The sequence below is a fragment of the Staurois parvus genome, unplaced genomic scaffold (assembly GCF_062004578.1).
Source record: "Staurois parvus isolate SC_StPar_1 unplaced genomic scaffold, SC_StPar_1.0 ptg000618l, whole genome shotgun sequence".
Classification (NCBI taxonomy): domain Eukaryota; kingdom Metazoa; phylum Chordata; class Amphibia; order Anura; family Ranidae; genus Staurois; species Staurois parvus.
The window spans coordinates 2,517,816-2,534,324 of record NW_028318414.1 but is presented as its reverse complement, the minus strand read 5'-3'; the positions used below and the strand labels follow the sequence as shown (position 1 = coordinate 2,534,324).

The 16,509-nt window shown below is 44.9% G+C and overlaps 1 long non-coding RNA gene across 2 annotated transcripts in view; it reads left to right on the top strand.

Moving 5' to 3' along the window:
• Nucleotides 1–8,763: 8,763 nt before the first annotated feature.
• The window catches only part of LOC149449461 (uncharacterized), an 88,619-nt gene continuing 80,873 nt past the window's right edge, over nucleotides 8,764–16,509 (top strand). Inside the window, exons 1-2 of one of the 2 annotated variants that reach the window (XR_016315398.1) lie at nucleotides 8,764–8,890; nucleotides 10,027–10,062. This is a non-coding gene — a long non-coding RNA (uncharacterized LOC149449461). Of the gene's footprint in view, nucleotides 8,891–9,866; nucleotides 10,063–16,509 lie in introns of both variants that reach the window. The other variant, XR_016315397.1, reaches the window with a different exon arrangement.

The window sequence follows — 16,509 nt, the reverse complement described above, 5'->3', positions numbered from 1 at the left end:
AAATGGAACACACCAGCAGTGTGAGTAGACCTGAAAGTGGCACATGGCAGAGTGTTGCGATGGAGACAGCAGCAATGGGAGGCCGTACAGGGACCCACCATGAGAGACTCTGGACCTGGCAGCAGCATGAGGAGGCGGTACAGGGGCCCATGGCAGATTACGGGCCTGGCAGCAGCAATGGGAGGCCCGTAATCTGCCAGCACCCTATGACAAAAAATGGAACACACCAGCAGTGTGAGGAGACCTGAAAGTGGCACATGGCAGAGTGTGGCGATGGAGACAGCAGCAATGGGAGGCCGTACAGGGACCCATGACACACTCTGGACCTGGCAGCAGCATGAGGAGGCGGTACAGGGGCCCACGGCAGATTACGGGCCTGGCAGCAGCAATGAGAGGCCCGTAATCTGCCAGCACCCTATGACAAAAAATGGAACACACCAGCAGTGTGAGGAGACCTGAAAGTGGCACATGGCAGAGTGTGGCGATGGAGACAGCAGCAATGGGAGGCCGTACAGGGACCCATGAGAGACTCTGGACCTGGCAGCAGCATGAGGAGGCGGTACAGGGGCCCATGGCAGATTACGGGCCTGGCAGCAGCAATGGGAGACCCGTAATCTGCCAGCACCCTATGAAAAAAAATGGAACACACCAGCAGTGTGAGGAAACCTGAAAGTGGCACATGTTTGGGGCATGATTCATGGCGGATTTAGCCAGTTGTGTCAGGAACTGGTGGTTTGAAATCCAGACTAATCCACGCCTGATTCATTTTCACAAACGTGAGTCTCTCCACCCTTTGGGTGGACAGTCGTGTCCTCCGCGGAGTTACAATACCTCCTGCCGCACTAAACACGCGCTCCGATGCCACGCTACTGGCCGGGCATGACAGCCTTTCAAGGGCAAATTCAGCTAGTTGGGGCCAAAGGTCAAGTTTTGTTGCCCATTAGTCAAGGGGATTGTCTACCTCGGTTGGCAGGGTGCTGTCCAAGTAGGCCCAAGCCTGTTGTTTGAGGTCCTGCTCCAGGTCCACCTGATGCTGCTGCTGCTGCTGCGGCTGGTTAGTAGTTTCCTCACTGCGCTGGTGAAGAAAGCTACTCATCATCGACTGCAGACTGAGGCAGCCGCTGCTGGTGGAGCTGCCACTGCTCATGCCACCCCACCCCTCCCCTGCTGCCATGGCAGCGGAACGCGAGCGCACAGGGCTCACAGTGTCTGAGGTGGTTTTTATAGTACGTTATTTTGGCCTCCCTCTCAGCAGGTGTGAAAAAGGCCACCATTTTTGAACGGTAGCAAGGGTCCAACAAGGTGGACAGCCAAAAGTCATCCCTCAGTCTGATGGTTATTATTCGGCTGTCGCTACGCAAGCAACCGAGCATGCTATGGGCCATTTGTGCCAAGGAATGCGAGGGACTCCCTGCCTCCATCTCCACAGCATACTGCCACGGTGCGTCTGGGTCCTCTGCCTCCTCCTCCTCCTCTACCAGATGCTCCTGCTCCTCCACTCCTGTCCGCTGAGTGGAAAAACCACCCATTTCACTCAATAATTCCTGAGCACAAATGTCCTCCTCTACCTCCTCCTCTTCTTCCTGTCCTGCCCCCACAGGGGTCATGTGGCATTGAGATCTGTGCGCCACGTCTACCGCACCCTGACCAGCCATTGTTAACAGCATTTGTTCCAGGACGTGCAACAGAGGAATGACGTTGTTCATCCCATAGTCCTGCCGACTCACGAATAGCGTGGCCTCCTCAAAGGGCCTGAGCAAGCGGCAGGTGTCACGCATGAGCTGCCAATGGCTGACATCGAAGTTACACAGGGAGTACCTTTATCCGCTTGTAACATCAGGAAATCGGTGATGGCCTTTCGCTGTTCGTAAAGGCGGTCTAACATGTGTAGGGTTGAATTCCACCTTGTTGCAACGTCGCAGATCAGGCGATGCTGTGGAATTCCGTTCTGCCGCTGCAGCTCAAGGAGGGTGTGCTTTGCGGTGTAGGAATGGCTGAAATGCATGCAAAGTTTACGTGACATTTTAAGGATGTCTTGCAGTGGGATGGTGGATTTTAGGAACCGCTTGACAACCAGATTGAACACGTGAGCCATGCATGGCGCATGGCACAACCTTCCTTGACGCAGAGCAGACACCATGTTCTTTCCGTTGTCGGTCAACATGGTTCCGATTTTCAGTTTGCGCGGAGACAGCCATCTGTCGATTTCTCTGTTCATTACACTCAGAAGTTCCTCCCCTGTGTGACTACGTTCGCCAAGGCATACCAGGTGCAGCACAGCGTGACACCGTTGCGCCCTGCACATGTGATATGCCGGTCGGGTAATGGGACTTGGCACGGGGGTGGCGGCTGAGGACACGGCGGAAGAAGAGGTGGTAGAGGTGGACATCTTTTGTGGACCAAGGACGTGCAAACGTGGAGGCAAAAGCGGCGTGACCTGTCCAAGTTGCTGGTGCGGCTGTGCCGGCACCACGTTCACCCAGTGGGCCGTAAATGACATGTACTGTCCCTGACCGTAGTTACAGCTCCACACGTCGGCACTGCCGTGCACTTTGGCAGAGACCGACATGCTCAAAGACTGGCCCACCATCTCTTCTACATGTGAATGCAGGGCTGGCACTGCCTTTTTGGCGAAGAAATGACGGCTTGGCACTCTCCACCACGGCGCGGCACAAGCCATCATTTCTCGGAAAGGTGCTGAGTCCACCACTTGGAAAGGGAGGGACTGCAGCACCAGCAACTTGGAAAGGAGGACGTTCAGCTTTTGCACCGTCGGGTGCGTGCTCGCAAACTGTTGTCTCTTGGAAACGGATTCCAAGAAAGACTGCTGACGGAATCCGTGAAGAGGAGTAGCAGGAGAAGGAGCATCAGAACGAGCGGAAGATGCCAACGAGCGACAACTCCCCTCAGCAGAGGTGTTGGAGCCTTGACTGGCTGATAGAGGGCGAGTGACGTCGGGTGACGGAGCAAGTAACGGAGCGGGTGATGGAGCGGGGGCTGGGGCTGGCAGAACCACCGTATCTTTATCACGGTTTTCCCAGGCCACCAAATGGCGACGCTGCATATGCTGCCGCAACGCTGTAGTCCCAACATGGGCCCCCTGGCCACGCTTGACTTTCTGGCCACATAGTCGACATACGGCTACGTTTACTTCCTCGGGCGGCTTGACAAAAAATTGCCAAACCGCCGAGTAGGAAACTTTGCCCCCGATACTCCTCACTGGCTGACTGCTACTTCCTCCGTGCACACCGGCACCACTACTGGCCGTGGTGGTAGGCTGCAGTGGAGCTGGTGCTCTACTCCGTGGCCGTCTGCCTCCACTGACACTGCTGCGACCCTGCTGCCTCCTGGGCAACCCACCGACTGTTTTGCTCGCTGCCAAGCTGCCACCCTCTTCTCCTGATGATGCGGAAGAAATAGCCTGATGACGACGAGGCTGCCAAGTGCGATCAGCCTCATCATCATCAATTAGGGTCTCCGCCTCACTACTAGCCCCTTCGGCTGCGTGTGGGTCAGGAGACAGACCTGTCTCTAGACCGGCCACCGAGCCACTCTCCTCGCCACTACTTCTTCGCCTGGCTGCTGAAGAGGCGGATGTCTCCCCCTGTTCCTGACCGCCCTCTGTTAGCTCTTCCTCACTGTACAGTGGGGCTGAGCCCACAGCATGCGATACTTCGCTTGGTGAGGGAACACCAAAGGACAGGGGCAGGTAGAGGACACGTGATTTCAGTGGGCTTGCTCCCGGGCCATGCCAACTAACGGTTGTGTCTGACGTACCCACCGACCGTTGGCTGTAGGTGTCAGAGGTGACCTGGGAAGAGGAAGACGACCGAGCCAACCAATCGATGACGGCAGGGTTGTCGGTGGAGACACGACCGCTGGATGACACCGGGAGCAATGGCCTCTGGCTGCGACTAGTGCTGCCTCGACCCCTTCCTCTGCTGCCACATCTGCTCGCTCCTAAAACATTGCCTCCTCTGCCACTCCTCTGCATGTTGTCTGACATACTCTTTAATTCAACGATTATGTGTCCCTGAGTAACAATTCTGTGTCCCTGAGTAACAATTCTGTGTCCCTCAGTAACACTTCTGTGTCCCTCAGTAACAATTCTGTGTCCCTCAGTAACAATTCTGTGTCCGTCAGTAACAATTCTGTGTCTGTCCCTGAGTAACAATTCTGTGTCTGTCCCTGAGTAACAATTCTGTGTCCCTCAGTAACAATTCTGTGTCCCTCAGTAACAATTCTGTGTCTGTCCCTGAGTAACAATTCTGTGTCCCTCAGTAACAATTCTGTGTCCCTCAGTAACAATTCTGTGTCCCTCAGTAACAATTCTGTGTCTGTCCCTGAGTAACAATTCTGTGTCTGTCCCTGAGTAACAATTCTGTGTCCCTCAGTAACAATTCTGTGTCCCTCAGTAACAATTCTGTGTCCCTGAGTAACAATTCTGTGTCTGTCCCTGAGTAACAATTCTGTGTCCCTGAGTAACAATTCTGTGTCCCTGAGTAACAATTCTGTGTCCCTCAGTAACAATTCTGTGTCTGTCCCTGAGTAACAATTCTGTGTCCCTGAGTAACAATTCTGTGTCCCTCAGTAACAATTCCGTGTCCCTCAGTAACAATTCTGTGTCCCTCAGTAACAATTCTGTGTCTGTCCCTGAGTAACAATTCTGTGTCCCTGAGTAACAATTCTGTGTCCCTCAGTAACAATTCTGTGTCTGTCCCTGAGTAACAATTCTGTGTCCCTCAGTAACAATTCTGTGTCCCTCAGTAACAATTCTGTGTCTGTCCCTGAGTAACAATTCTGTGTCCCTGAGTAACAATTCTGTGTCCCTGAGTAACAATTCTGTGTCCCTCAGTAACAATTCTGTGTCCCTCAGTAACAATTCTGTGTCCCTCAGTAACAATTCTGTGTCTGTCCCTGAGTAACAATTCTGTGTCTTTCCCTGAGTAACAATTCTGTGTCCCTGAGTAACAATTCTGTGTCCCTCAGTAACAATTCTGTGTCTGCCCCTGAGTAACAATTCTGTGTCTGTCCCTGAGTAACAATTCTGTGTCCCTCAGTAACAATTCTGTGTCCCTCAGTAACAATTCTGTGTCCCTGAGTAACAATTCTGTGTCTGTCCCTGAGTAACAATTCTGTGTCCCTCAGTAACAATTCTGTGTCTGTCCCTGAGTAACAATTCTGTGTCCCTCAGTAACAATTCTGTGTCCCTCAGTAACAATTCTGTGTCCCTCAGTAACAATTCTGTGTCTGTCCCTGAGTAACAATTCTGTGTCTGTCCCTGAGTAACAATTCTGTATCTGTCCCTGAGTAACAATTCAGTGTCTGTCCCTGAGTAACAATTCAGTGTCTGTCCCTGAGTAACAATTCAGTGTCTGTCCCTGAGTAACAATTCTGTGTCTGTCCCTGAGTAACAATTCTGTGTCTGTCCCTGAGTAACAATTCTGTGTCCCTCAGTAACATATCTGTGTCCCTCAGTAACAATTCTGTGTCCCTCAGTAACATTTCTGTGTCTGTCCCTGAGTAACAATTCTGTGTCTGTCCCTGAGTAACAATTCTGTGTCTGTCCCTGAGTAACAATTCTGTGTCCCTCAGTAACAATTCTGTGTCTGTCCCTGAGTAACAATTCTGTGTCTGTCCCTGAGTAACAATTCTGTGTCTGTCCCTGAGTAACAATTCAGTGTCTGTCCCTGAGTAACAATTCAGTGTCTGTCCCTGAGTAACAATTCTGTGTCTGTCCCTGAGTAACAATTCTGTGTCTGTCCCTGAGGAACAATTCAGTGTCTGTCCCTGAGTAACAATTCAGTGTCTGTCCGAGTAACAATTCTGTGTCTGTCCCTGAGTAACAATTCTGTGTCTGTCCCTGAGTAACAATTCTGTGTCTGTCCCTCAGTAACAATTCTGTGTCCCTCAGTAACAATTCTGTGTCTGTCCCTGAGTAACAATTCTGTGTCTGTCCCTGAGTAACAATTCTGTGTCTGTCCCTCAGTAACAATTCTGTGTTTGTCCCTGAGTAACAATTCTGTGTCCCTCAGTAACAATTCTGTGTCTGTCCCTGAGTAACAATTCTGTGTCTGTCCCTGAGTAACAATTCTGTGTCTGTCCCTGAGTAACAATTCTGTGTCCCTCAGTAACAATTCTGTGTCCCTCAGTAACAATTCTGTGTCTGTCCCTGAGTAACAATTCTGTGTCCCTAAGTAACGTTTCTGTGGCCCTAAGTAACGATTCTGTGGCCCTAAGTAACGTTTCTGTGGCCCTAAGTAACGTTTCTGTGGCCCTAAGTAACGTTTCTGTGGCCCTAAGTAACGATTCTGTGGCCCTAAGTAACGTTTCTGTGGCCCTAAGTAACGTTTCTGTGGCCCTAAGTAACGATTCTGTGGCCCTAAGTAACGTTTCTGTGGCCCTAAGTAACGTTTCTGTGGCCCTAAGTAACGTTTCTGTGTCCCTAAGTAACGATTCTGTGGCCCTAAGTAACGTTTCTGTGGCCCTAAGTAATGTTTCTGTGGCCCTAAGTAACGTTTCTCTGGCCCTAAGTAACATTTCTGTGTCCCTAAGTAACGTTTCTCTGGCCCTAAGTAACGTTTCTCTGGCCCTAAATAACGTTTCTGTGTCCCTAACTCTCTCGCTCAATACAGACAGCTCTGCCTCTCTTGAATGACTGGAGGCAAATGGAGAATTCTAAAATGGCTGCCATTTATAGCTCGACCATTACACAGTGCTGGCTGGCTGGCTGGCTGCTGATTGGCTAATGCGATCACATGTCATGAATGAATGCATTATGGGTCAGCGCGCCTTGTCTCCGCGCCTTCCCAGACATCCCCGCTCCGTCGCCGCACATGTCGCCGCCATTTTAGGAAAAATTTCGATTTGCGCATCCGAAGTCTGCTAATTTTCGGATTCGTCGCGAATCGAAATTTTCCTAATATTCGAAACGAATTCCACTTCGCCGAGTTCGATTCGCTCATCTCTAGTGGTTAGTATGGTGCTCTCTTCCTTACTGTAAGTGAAAGGATGGCTCCTGTAAGCTGGTGGTTAGTGGGAGAAGGGCCCCCTTAGGCTGGTTGTCAGTATAAGAAGGACTCCCATTTTACTGATGGTCATTGGAAAGAGTGCCCCCTTTTCAAGTAGTTACACAATGATTATTGGTGTGGTCTGGACGAACTCTAGGGTTTCATGGAAATATGGGTGAGAAAAGCTCTACTTGGTAGTGAAACCAGGTTTAGAATGAATGATAGATGAGTTGTTCCAGGCAGATCCAGAAGGGAGCTGATATCTGAACAAAGGGTCCTCTGTTGCTGTATCTCTGGGACTGGAGAGAGGACACTATTGTTATTAACCTGTTGCTGCTAGCAGAGACTGACCACATAGGGACTGGCCATTTAAAAATCAACATTATTTACTGCATGCAGACCTTACTGGGACTGTACTCATGTGCACCACTTTAAAAATTGGGCCCCAAGGTAAGCCACTTGAAGCACTAGGGCTAAAGACTGCTCACTTATCGAGCTGCTAAACAAGAACTTTGCCTTTTGTCCATAGTAAAAGGTATCTCATTAGGGAGTTTTAGAGAGTTTTAAATTTCATTGCTGACATTCATATATAGAGTACACTATAAATTGGCTTAATGCCATTACTTATTGCTAATTCTGTGGATTACCAGGTTTACTCTAATCTATCTGCATAGAACTTTCTATGCTGCTATAGACTAATGATCATATTGTCTAGTGAGCTGTGATTAATCTAATCCTTTTTTACTGATTTATATGCATTCTACTATTTACTCCGACCTGTGACAATAAATTGGGTTCATTTACCACTAACCAGCCTGCTGTTTGTGTTGTGATACTGAACCTTAGTTGTGTGCTGTGTATCTATATTTGTGCACCTAATAGCAGTACAGGATTCCAGCCTTTTTCAAGCAGGGTACCTAGGCACCCTGCAGTGCCTTCAGGTTTCTTCCGGGGTGCCTTGGCAAACTGCCTAAAAATTACCCAAAAATTGTATACAAGCCAGTGGGTGGATCAAGCCTGTCTTTTAGCTACATAAAGTCACAGGTTTTCATTATGCACCATTAAAACCTTTCAGCCGCTGGTGTCCTAAAGTCCAATGGTGCCATCAGTTGATAAAGAGAACTTAGGGCCCCTGCACAGCATCCTTGTTTGCCCTTCCCCTGCCCCTCTCCATCAGCACTGGGGTCACATTACCAGTCAGTACCAGTGTGCAAAGGTGTATTTCCTTTGCAAGTGTAAATCACGTTGGATGTGGAAGTGTGTGGGTGTCGCTGCGTTATGTAAAAGTATTTGTTTAGTTTTTACATTTTAGAATGGGGTGCCTAGAGATTGTGCATCATTTTAAAGGGTGCAATGACTGAAGAAAGGTTGAGAAATGCTGCAGTATCCATTTGCTTAACCTGGTGTGTCAAAGCGGCTGATGTTGTTCTTAGAGTTGAGGCAGAAGAACAGAGAATCCAATCTACTGAGTGGCTCTTGCGGGGGTAGCACTACAAGAGCTTTTCTAAACGTAAGCTATGACAGCTATAAGTAGTTGTACTAAAGTAAAACCTTAGTTCATGGCTGTGCTATACCCACGGTTATTCAAAAGAATAATCTTCAACATATGTTTTTCAAGCAGATTGCTTATATTTGAGGTGGTCTTCACACTAAATTCTGTATATCGTTATGTGAGTCGGCTTTCCTTGCTTGTGTTGTTCTTGCTGAGCTCAGGCTATTGCAGTGCAGCACAATGTCACCATTCCTTCACAGGAATTCTCGTTCAGGAGATGTGACCAGACTAGCAACTGTGCTAAGGGAACTCAAACACAGAGTCAATGAGATTATTGTGAAATTATCTATGTACAAGCGATAATGGCACAGCAAGCACAGATGACAAGGTAAGGTGAAATACCGAACTGCACAAAGAATACTCAACAATACAGGGCAATAAACATTACATACAAGGCCCGCTGGATAGAATGAATACAGGTACATAGAATACAAGGCAAGATTGTGAGATCAAAGTATACATAGGAGACTGGGCCATAGCAAAGGATTCAGGAAAAGCCTAAGGGTACTGAATAAGGGAAAGGAAAAGATACAATATAACGCATTGCAGCAGTCAAACACGGGTGATAATCAATGTGGAACCCAAGAGTGTCAGGAGACTCCTGCTTTACCTACTAATGCATATTGAACATTTGCAAGCTCCTCACAGTCAAGTACTTGAAAAAGTGTCCAAATACACATATCCTTACTACCCTATCTACCATTTTGGTATGGGAGGCATTTTTTGTGTATGAATAGCTACAGTAAATAACCTAGGATGACACAAAATCCAAATTGAAATGTTAAGCTACTTCAAAATGGTTCCCCACTGTGAGTGAGAAATAACTGGTTATCCACCTCCATAGAGCTGTTGTAAAATATTAGTTGGCCTATGAATGCCTTCTTCCTACCTCCATTTCTAAATTATGGGTCAAACCTAAGCCAAAAAGGCTGTTATAGTAGAAGAAGTATGAAAAAATGTAATTTCTAAGATTGTTGTAATGTTCTTTCTTGAAAAGATGGGAATGAGTATTTCACAGCGTGTGTGCTGCATTGACTCATTGGCCAAGCTGACGCAGCGGATCCAGGCAAATGAGAACAGTCTTAAATATCAATGTCTGCCTGTCTATGGGCGAATTTTAATAAATAAAATATACTTGCTCCTTTTCTGTTATTTCTTTATTGTTTGGCTAAAACAACATATCCTTACCAGACATTTTTTAAAAGCTTTACCAAATATTGTACATACATTAATCTACATAGCCAATGAACTCTCTACCTTTTATATAATTCAAAGTTAATGCAACATTTTATTTTCATTAACAGACCATATAGCAGTACTATGGCATCACAGTATACTACTAATAACATTATCTGAGAGTGGAGAAAACGCGTCAGTGGATTACAGAACCATATAATCACATCAGGTCACCAATCATGCCTGTTGTCAGCACGAATAATTACTCATGCATGTAATTAATTACAGGCAGCAGTACAGATGAACAGCAGAGGTCATAGCAAGGTAAGTGCTACAGTGACCTTAGTGAGCACTAACTGCTTTGTGCATATGGGCAGTGGCCTATAACCGCCAGCCAGGCAATTTGTTTTCTACCTATACTTTATGATTGCAAGGCTATACTGCCCTTTGATTACTTGTTTCTATGATCATCTATACACAGACTCTTTTTCTGCATACAGTATCTAAGTATCACATAACCCAGCATAGGCTTCTGAAATGCTTATTATTGCATGCATAGATTTTTCAACATAATTGATGCAAAAAATCTCAGCAATAAAAATAACTTTGTACAAAAATAATTGACACAATAATACATTAAATTAAAAAAAAACACTTTATGTGATTATGTGATTAAAGGAGAAGAGACTGTCCATTTAGCAAAATTAATGTTCACTTAGCTTCCTAAATAAGGTAAAGGTTAAAATGGGATTTTTTTTGCACAGCTTCACATAATTTATAAAAGTGACGCTAAAGCTTTGTTTTTTATTTAAATGATAAACATGTCTATATTTACCTGCTCTGTGCAGTGATTTTGCACAGAGCAGCCCCGATCCTCTTCTTTTCAGGTCCAAACTGGTGCTCCTGGCTCCTCCCCCTCAAGCAGTGCCCCAGGGAAACCTGCTCGCCTTGGGGGAATGGCTGCGTGCTCATCCCTGAGCTGCTCTATGCGTCCGTAGGACCCAACCAGTGAGGAGGAAGAGTCCTCAGACAGCTGCTGCACACAGGATTTTTACCTTCATGCACAGAATATGTGAAGGTAAAAAACCTTGAGCCTTTACATCCACTTTAAGTTTAGTGAGTATTTGCATGACAAAGTGAACACCCTCTTTGCTATGTGCACAACCTCTCTTCCTTCAGTAAATGAACCCCAGAATCTTCCAAATGATACACATTGCAAAGATATTGTCTTTGAGAGGATAAAATTCATAGGCATATTTACTCAAAAATGTTCAGATGGTCTTACCAGAGCTCTGTGTTTTCTGCGTCAATAATAGTAACAGTCACACTTCCAATTACAACATATACAAAAATACCCATCAGATCCAGCACTCACCAGAAACACCAGAATCACTTTTCTGGAGGCCTATAAACGCTTGGGTTGCAGCCTCTCAATCATCAGTTCTATAGGTAATCACCTGTGGCAACAGCAATATCCCAGTGCTGTTCTTCCTTCTCCTAGCTCTTTGGTCACTCTCGAGCTCCAAAGCAGCATAGCTAAATACGTGTCACAAAGTTGAAAATAATATAAAACCAGCATAGTGTTACTCCATTTTATTTTAAGCAAAGTGAAAGTAGCACTGCTACTGACATTGTGATGCACCAGGCTTTGTTTATATGAAAGAAAACAAGAAGCTTACAGTGGGGGTGGTTTGGAATATTTCTTCTGCATTACAAAATGTTATTAAAAATCTCTTTTACCTACATAACTGAGTTTTTTTTCTCAATCGCTGCATAGTTGCCAGTCATATTTGTTATATGTGACAAGTGTTAAATATCCAGTTAAAGTTGACCATGAACCTTAATAGCCAGGTCTATTTATTTAGTGTTCCTTCCTCTTCCTTTGTTTTATGGTGTAATAAACTGGCAAAAACCTGTGCGGAATAAAATATAAATAATATACTAAATTTTCCCCCAAGGTCTGCCCATGGTGCCTAGGTGAAGCTGACATCATCATCTTTTTGGCTTGATCCCGGCAAATGCTGAGCAGCCCAGATATGATATTTGGGTTATTCTGAATTTTGTGATCTTATCGGCAGGATGATGACATCACTCTGCACTACGGAAGCCAGGGCACTCCCCACTCGGACAGTTTAATGCAGTGTGTTAGCAAGAGGGGCCACACTAAATAAGTGGACCTTGCCTGGAGTGCAAAGTCCGCTATAAATTATATCTAAAGCCAAAACCTTTTTTTTCAGTTTTGGATAGAGTAGTGAGAGTGTTAAACTCTTTGTCATGGGGTTTTTTTGCTATCTCAGGTCTCATTAGGGAGATTTCCCTTCACTTCCATGTTCTGCAGACTCAACAGGAAGTGAGAGAATATCTTTCCAATGTGAGAGAAATCCTCTCTTAGACAGCTGCCACAGGAATACGTTTCCCCATTTTAAGATTTCCACTCCATTTCTGGTGGCAACTCAAAATATTGGAATTACCCTCACTTTGATTTCTGGTGACATTGATCATCAGCACAATTAGAGAGAGAGTGAATCTCCCTGATAGGAAAACAGATATACAAACCTAAAATTAGTTTGAATCCCTCACCACTCTATTCAAATCTGAAACGTTAGCCTTTAGTTATACTTTAAGTAAAGCAATTGTATTTAGCAGCTATAGGAAGGCCAGCGAATGTGCCAGCTGGAGCTCTCCATAGTGCTGAAACTGTGTTCTATGCAGTGCTGGCACATTTTTTGTATACTTTTTGAACAACGTCTTTATTTTACAATAAACAGTATGTCCTCCATCCCAAAAAGTACTAGCTGGGCACACAAAACATGTACACTAAAAATAGAATAGCAGAGGGATGCACACATGCTTTCCCATTGCCACAATACTACTAATACTAATAATAATCATAGCAATACTAGGCCCAAGCATTGCATCACGGGAGGAGGTCACAAACTCTTCCATATCTAAAATTAGAGTGGCCGCCACAAAAAAAGGAGCAGCAGGGGAGTGCTAGGAGTACAACGTAGTCAGAGAAAGAAAACTTTACACAGACACTAAATGGGCAAAATGACAGTGTCTCTTTAATGAAGTTATGTACATATTTAAAAAAATATGAAATATATTTTAAATGCAGCTTGTATACATGACTGAATTTATATTAGTATCATTTGTCTGTAACGTCTTGCACAGCAGCATTTGTATTTGGAGGGAGAGGGCCAGTCAGGTTTTTCCACAGTGCACACATATTTACACCAAGGAGGAAAAGACAAAGTAAGCAGATGGATGTCCAAATCAATGCATTGATTCTCTTTCACTGTCCAATCAACAAGATGGGGTTGTGGTTTGACCAATGTTTTTGACCACGTTGTGTTGTTGCCATGTGGGTTGAGGATCTGGTTGTGTTGTCTGGCGAGAAAACCTGCATGCTGAGAATGGCTTTACATTATTAAATACACTATATTGCCAAAAGTATTGGGACGCCTGCCGTTACACGCACATGAACGTTATTGGGATCCCAGTCTTACTCCGTAAGGTTCTATATTAGGTTGGCCCACCTTTTATAGCTATAACAGCTTCAACTCTTCTGGGAAGGCTGTCCACAAGGTTTAGAAGTGTGTCTATGGGAATGTTTGACCATTCTTCCAGAAGTGCATTTGTGAGGTCAGGCACTGATGGCAGTCGAGAAGGCCTGGCTTGTAGCCTCTGCTCTAATTCATCCCAAAGATGTTCTATTGGGTTGAGGTCAGGACTCTGTTGAGGCCAGTCAAGTTCCTCCACCCCAAAATCGCTCATCCGTGTCTTTATGGACCTTGCTTTGTGCACTAGTGCACAGTCATATTGGTACAGGAAGGGGTCATCCCCAAACTGTTGCCACAAAGTTGGGAACATGAAATTGTCCAAAATGTCTCGGTATGCTGATGCCTTAAGAGTTCCCTTCACTGGAACTAAGGGGCCAAAGCCCAACTCCTGAAAAACAATCAGCACCATAATCCCCCCCTCCACCAAACTTTACACTTGGTGCAATGTTCGGTCATGGAAAACCATTGTTGTGCTAATCTGAAGGTCACACAAAGTTTGGAGGTCTTTAGCTATTAACTCTGCAGACAGTTGGCAACTTCTCTGCACTGTCTGCTTCAGAATGCGTTGACCTGACCCCGCTCTGTCATTTTACATGGCCTAACACTTCATGGCTGAGTTGCTGTTGTTCCCAGTTGCTTCCACATTGTTATAATACAACTAACAGTTGACTGTGGAATATTTAGTAGCAAGGAAATTTCACAGATGGACTTATTGCACAGGTGGCAACCTATCACAGTACCACGCTTGAATTTACTGAGCTCCTGAGTGCAACCCATTCTTTCAAAAATATGTGTAGAAGCAGTCGGCATGCCCAGGTGCTTGATTTTATACACCTGTGGCCAAGGAGGTGATTGGAACACCTGAATCCAATGATATTGGCAAAATAGTGTATGTGGTTGCTGTACCATGTACTTGTACGAAAGTATCCTGTTCTCTTTGCATTGTTTAATTTGTGTGAAATCCCTGGTATTCCTGTCAGTCCCTCTGCTTTCCTATTAAAAACTGACCAAACTATTCATGAGAGTACAGCATGGTGGAAACTCAGCCTGCTCTCCTCCAGTGATCAAACTTGTGCTGACACCCCCCCCCCCACACTGCCATTCACTTTGAAGACCAGTGTAATGCTGTTTCTCCATCCCCACCTGTCTATGCAGCTGGAAACAGAGGGTATGTGATAACTTATTAAAAAGGGGAAAAAGGTATTTATAATGCTTTTTATATCTATACACAAATGTTTTTCATTTCAGTTTTAAACTATATTGGTTGTTTTAACCACTTGATCTCCAGGCCTTTTTCTTACACTTTTGTTTAAATCAATATTTTTTTGCTAGAAACTTTAGTTAGAATCCTCAAACCTTATTTTTTATTAAAGCAGAGGCCTTAGAGAATAAAATGGTGGGTTTTGCAACTGTTTATGTCACAGGGTATTTGCACAGTGGTGTTTGGGGAAAAAATATAATTGTTTTAATTTTAATGCAAAAAAATACAATACATAACCCAGTTTTTTTGTAAAATATAAAAGATAATGTTACACTGAGTAAATAGAAACCAAACATGTCACACTTTAAAATTGTGCATACCCGTGCAACGGTACCAAACATCGTGAATTTTACTATTCATAGTCGAGGCTTTAAAAGCCTTTACAGGTCACCACTGTAGATTTACAGAAGAGGTCTAGTGCCCATAATCTGGAGTTTGCAGTGATACCTCACATGTGTGGGACAATTGCTGTTTGCGTTTTAAATTATTAATTTGTTTTACTTTTTTATTTTTACACTGTTGCTTTACATTTTTTTTTATGTAAACATCCCTTGTGACAGCAATAGACACTTGACAGGTACTCTTTATGGAGAGATCTGGAGAAGTACTCTTTATGGAGAGATCTATAGGAGCCCAAATTCCTCTTCTGCACTTAAAAGCATTCAAAACACCAAGATTGGTGTTCTTGAATGCTTTCAATTTTTAAAAATGGCGTCATTTAGTACCAAGTAAGTAATGTCAGGTCATCGTTTCCAGGTTACTATAGCAGATAGCCATGCAAAGCCAATCCCAGCTTTGTTTGACTCTCCGGCCAGCCAGCGGATGTGCAGGGTGGTCACTCGGGTCTCCCAGGGGGACGGGAAAGCCCGAAAGAGTGGTGGAAGGCGGCGGGAGGGGGGGAGTCCCCTCCTGCTACTTGTAAAAGGTCCACAAGTGGTTAAAAGGTGAGGTTTACATATACTTTAAAGTGGAGGTCTATGTGTGACACCACATCAGTTGAGAACTTGTCAAGATAAACCGATTTATAGCAAATAAATACAAACAGAAATAACAAACTTGTATTTCATGTAATAAACAACAAATTGGATTTAAACAGAACAGCCATGCACTGGATTATAACAAACTTGAGGAGAAAGGCTTTGCACCATTCCAGCTCTAAAAGCAGTAACCAAGGAAACAATTTGCTCAGCGATATTCCATTCTCTGCTCTAAAGATGGAGCCGCACAAGTAATAATAATCTTCTGCGTCAGGACTTCTATTTGTGAGCCAGGTCAGACAGCCTTCAGCTCTCTCCCTGATGTCACATGCTAAAAACAACCACAAAAAGCAAATGCCTCACATATCAGGACAATAATAGGAAATAGTAAACAAGAATAATCACCGTGCTTGCCTACTCAAACATGTATAGGTGTCCGTTTATGAACCAGCGGTAATAGATCGCTGCTCAGTTCTCCGGAATTCTCGGAGAACACAGTTCTCCTGTGAATGCCTTTTAGGAAGCAGTTCTCCGAACAAAGGGAGAACGGTCTCCAAACGCTGGAGAATGGTCTACAAATGGTGGAAAACGGCTGATTTTACTATAATCTCACGAGATTACAGTAAAAGATCAGTTTACTAAGCAGAGGTAAATTATCGCTGCTTAGTTTGTGGTCCCTCCGATTCTCCAGCTCTGGGCTGGAGAATCTGGAGGGAGAACACAGATCTCCAGTGAAGGGCTGAACAGTTCTCCACTGATCTCCTGAGTGTCATAAACTGTGAATGACCAGAGAATAGCTGCAATCCTCTGAATCGCAGCTATTTTCTGTGTCATAAATGGACACCATAGTTTGATCAATAAAAACTATTATGTGCAGTACCCCATAGCAAGCACAACAAAATGCAATCTGCTAAAGTCAGATCAGCCCAAGGTGGATTTTGATTGGTTCCTTTGGGTTACTGCATTTAAA